This window comes from Medicago truncatula, chromosome 6 (assembly GCF_003473485.1).
Source record: "Medicago truncatula cultivar Jemalong A17 chromosome 6, MtrunA17r5.0-ANR, whole genome shotgun sequence".
Lineage (NCBI taxonomy): Eukaryota > Viridiplantae > Streptophyta > Magnoliopsida > Fabales > Fabaceae > Medicago > Medicago truncatula.
Window position 1 is genome coordinate 31126433 of NC_053047.1, and position 5459 is coordinate 31131891.

A 5459-nucleotide genomic window follows, 5' to 3' on the forward strand; every position below is an offset into this window, starting at 1 on the left:
GAGAGAGATAAAGTGTGTGCAAAAAAAAAAAAAAATTGTTTGAGAAAGAGAGAGTAACTAACAATTAGGGGTGGAAATGTGGTAGGTCCGACCGAACTTTGTAAGGCCCAAGTCTTTCCTATTATCCGTCATAGGCTCATTTTCAAGGTCTTACATGACATTTTTAAATGTATGATGAAACATGAAAGCTATTTAAAACTCTGTTTTACACTAAGACCTAGCAATACCTATAATTATATTACTAAATATGCCAAAACTTATGAAGGCCTAAAAGACATGAATAAGTCTGCTACTAAATAACGAAATGTTTTGAAGATCTAATCACACTAATATACCTGCTACTAAATAATCAATCATATAAAGCTTGAAAAAAAATCAACAATAGTAATAAATGGAAGGTATATATTATATATAGAAAAGCTAACAGGCCGACCTGCTAGGCTTAATAGATTTTTCTTTGTAAGCTTTTCGTTGACCTATTTAAGTAAATATGTTTATAAAAAGCTTGGGAATGACCTTTTTATTAAACGAGTTGGGCAGAGCTACGCGTTAAATATACTATGTTGTAGGCCCCTGTCGGGCGGCATGACATGTTCCCACCCCTAGTAACGATTGTTTGTTGTCGTTATGAGAGAAAGATAACACATGAAATTTATTGGAGAGATAAATTTTGTGCAAAAAATAAAAATTGATTGGTGGATTAAACGAGGGTATAATAGGAAATAAAGATGCAAAAATCTACTTCTTTAATTTGGCGTTACTATTCCCAAACGACATTTAAAAAGGAACGGGGGAATATAATCAAAGATATTTTTTTATTTTTAATAATGGAAGAATTATTAAATTCATAACAATGGGATATAAATATATATACAACAAAAGAGAGTAACCTCTATCTCACATGGAAGTTAATGTTTAAATCTCAGTTGTGAGAACTACACATATTTAAAGTCTTACATGTCTCGAATAAGATTATCTACGATAAAATTAACACTTTTAATCCAAATGTGACCAAAAGAGACATATCCATACGTTTTGTAACCAGTTTAATTTGGTCCTTTCATTGAGTGCTAAGGGTTTTTTTTTTCTTTAAAGGATTGAGTGCTAAGAGTTAGTTATGCTAATGAAGTTGAACTTTTGGAAAAGGTAAAGAAGGATAGAAAAGAACTTTTGGAAAAAGTAAAGAAGGATATAAAAAATAGACTTGAGAAACATCGTTTCATCAGTTCCTCCACCAAAGAAACAAGTATGTACATTGTTGATTTTGTTCTATCATGTGTTTCTACAAAATATTAAATTCATTTTTTATGTTAATTCCTTAAATTGAATGACTTTTTGTTTAGCTTCAATACATATAAATTGGAGGGTCTAATTGAGCAAATAAATTTAGGGTTTCTAATGAAAATAAAAAGGTCTCATAAAGAGCAAAGATTGACTTCTTGCACTTAGGAATTTTCGCCAGAAATTGTATAAGTTTAGTTTTAATGAATTACTATTAGTGCAATAAATTTTACACTTGGATGGCTACAAATGCTAAGCTTAAACAGAATTTTACATTATCCTTTGTTTTGAATGTAATGTGAATAATTGTTTATTTACCGTAAGGAATTGAACATAACATGATATAGTTAAGATTTGAAATGGTCGCACTAAGTAAACTTTCTTGAATAAGGTATATTTTTTTTCATTGTGTATGTTTGGTGTGTGTATTTAGAATCACAATGACACCATAATTTTGTGAAACTCACTCACTATCAATTCAAACATGCACTCAAATGCATTTAATGTAAACAATTTGTTATGAAATCTTTAATAAGGATTTTATATCAAAAGTTAGACAAAAAAGGAAATTTCTTTGCAATAATATTGACCATAAGAGCAATGCTAGCTACAATCGCTCAAGCACTCTCTTTTGGGTACTTGCTTTTTCATTGGTCCACATCATTTAAATGAAAACCTTTTGTAACGTACAATCGGATGATATTTATTATAATTTTCAATATAAAGCTTTTTAATTAATTTTTCTTCTCCACTTCGTTAAAAAATAAAATAAAAAACTTTCTTCTCCACTCAATCCTCAACCTCTCAACTGTCTTTATCATCAAGCTCAAATCGTGGAAAGTGAACCAGAAAGGCTAAGATCCTTTGCAATATGGACATATCATAACCAGGTTGGGTGTGTGGAGTTATTTTCTCGCAGAGAGAGACCTTTTTTGACAAATAACTCAATTTTTTTTTAATATTAAAAAGTATAAAGGAACCCATATGTAATTAAGAAGTATCAGATCGTGTGATGTACTATGTACGTTTTGGAGAAGAAGATTTGTTGGTCATTCTTTCATGTAATAATGATTTTTCTTTCTTCAATTTCTTCTAGGAACAATGAGTTTCCATTAATTGAAACACAACAGGTCGTGTGGTGTATGTGTTGAGTAGGAGATCGGTGACTTTTCAGATCTGGTGATGTATTTGAGAAAGACAAAGAAGAATTCACTTGATGTGTTGAATCCATTGCAGAACGATATATATATATATATATATATATATATATATATATATATATATATATATATTTTTTCAATTAAAGGACTCTAAACCGGTAGAACCAGTGAGCAGGTTAGCAGATTTAGTATTTTTTAAAAAGTAAGCCACGTGGCCCAATAGTTGAGAAAGTACCCAAAAAAGAGTGCTTGAGCAACTGTAGCTAGCATTGCTCTTGACCATAATTCAAAATTGGAGGAAGTTGGTTCCTTTATTATCATTTTTAAGCGGAAAATACAAATCTAAAATTCATGCTTGAGATACAGTCGTGTAGAAATTTTCCGGTCAGCTTTTGAAGAAATCTAAAGAAATATGAGTTGGATACAGTGTTCCATAAATCGAATGTTAACTAGTAAACTCGTTTGAGTTTGCATTTTTAGGTGTTAAATACGTGTTAATTCGAAGGTCAACTCGGTTTTTGGTGAAATCAAAATGTTTGACGAGTTTAACCGAGTTAATACGTGTAAAACTCGTTAAACTCGAGGGTAAACTCGACCGAGTTTATGTTTAAAAAACAATATATTTTTTTTAGTTTGGGCCATTTTTTTGGCTCATTTTCTTTAAAAACTCAATTCTTTTTCCAAGCTCAATGTATTAAAATTAATGTTGAAGTGAGTTCAAACCATATATTTGGTTTTAATATAGAAAATACCTTATCATCCGGAGAAGAATTTGATGAAGTTGAAGATGAAGACACCGATGATAATGATGTTATGAAACTTTATAAGGATTGAACTTTTGAAGAAATTAACTAGTTTATAATTTTGATAGGTTAATTAACAACTTTAGAAACTTGTGAAACTTATTTTTTGGATGGTTTAGAGTCTTATGAAATTTATGATTTTGCAAGTTAATTTTGTGTATTTGATGCTAAGTTGAACATAACTCTTTATTATGGTAGTTATGTATACTTTGTCATTATAATTAAGTCATATTTTGCACTATTGATCTATTTGCAATATCATATTAGCTTATATATGTTATGTATATGGTAAATTTTATACTTCCTCCGTTTCTAAATAATAGTTGTTTAAGGTTTATGCACAATTATTAAGAAAATGATTAATTGTGTTAATTTTGATGGAAAAATTAGTATCATTTACTAAAACACCCTTATAAATTGTAGTTAATTAGTGGAGTAGTTAAGTTGGATGAAATTCAATAAATAACAGTATAATAATGGAAAAAAAAATTATAAATGCTGCATTGGTATTATAAAGTGACAATTATTTTGAGAAAAAGAAAAAATGGTAAAAAGACAATTATTATGAGACGGAGGGATTATAATTATAATTTTAGGTAAAACTCGTTCGAGTTTAAGATTTGAATTTACATAAGTAAAACGAGTTGAGGTAAACTCTTAAGTTGTAAAACATTCATGTTCAATTTTTCATTTGATTGATTGTGTTTCTTTCAATAGGAATTAAATTTCATGCAACAAAGAAAATGTAGGCTTTAATATTTTTCTTCAAGCACGCGCACACACACTAACTCTTCAGAGCTCTTCATATTTTCTTCAAGCACGCGCGCACACAAAAGTGTTTGATGCTTGTTTCTTAGTTTAGGAAGCTGTTGGCAATTGAGTTTTGTTACTGACTTGACGGTCTATCCATTCGCCGAAACTATGTTGAGATTACATCAAATTTGGAGACAATCACCCAAAACTTTAATTAAATTAACTCCTCTTGCAAAAAAAAATTAATATAACATGTCAAAATAAACAAAAAAGATCAGATGATTGGTCTCAAAGGGTTAATGAACTTCTTATGACAAATTCTGTCAAACTATAGATTATCAGACCATTTCCCCTCAACATCGAATGGTTAACAAAAAAATGAAAAGAAAATACACTTGTATATATTTCGGATTGAGAAGATGATCAGAATCTAAACTCCTCTTAAAATTTAAAATAAGGTCTGCATTAATGATATACACTATAGTTAAAATTTGCTCAATTTCTTTTGTGAAAAATCCATAAACAAATCTATCAAAGGAGAAAAATAAATGAAATAAAATTACAACCCTAGCATTTACGCCGGATGTATAACTTATCTAGCCAAAAAAAATTAATTTATCAGCATGATATTAAAATACTATCAAAGGCCTGGGCAAAAATATTTATATGTATATGAGATCATCCATGTGAATTTTGTGACACTTTCGAATAAAAGTAAAAACAATCAAGCTAGAGTGAAGCACCAATAACAAAACAAAAGAAAAACCAACTGAAGGATTGGTAAAGAATTTTACCACAAACCAACCGAAAGACACAACACAACAATAAGGCTTAATTACACTTTTGGACCTCTATCTTTCCAAAAGTTGTGATGGACTCCTAACTAATTTAAATACAAAACAACCCCCTATGTTTTGATTCTTTGGCAGTTTTGGACCCCCAGTCCATTGTTGACTCGGTCAACGCTGACGTGGCACCCTAAGTGAGGTGCCACGTGTCAATATATATATATATATATATATATATTTTTTTTTTTTTGCCTTGGGGTCTAAAACTGCCAAAGAATCAAAACATAGGGGGCTGTTTTATATTTAAATTAGTTAGGGGTTCATAACCACAACTTTTGAAAAGATAAAGGTCTAAAAATGCAATTAAGCCTAAAATCAATTGATAGTTGAAGTGAGAAAGAGTGACACAAATTAGTGAGAATGTATGACAGAAATTGGTAAGATTGTTGTGAGGCAAATGAGACACCAACACCATTCTTATATATACACAACTTAAGATGTGCAAGTATGATAAGTACTCATGTATTCCTTCACGTGTAAGATGATAAGCATGATTTCAATTAATTAATTATATTATACTAAAATAAATAAATTAATTATATTTTTGACTTTTTGTATAACAATTAATTTTTCTTTATTTTCTTAATTTTTTTTCATAACATTATTATCCCTAA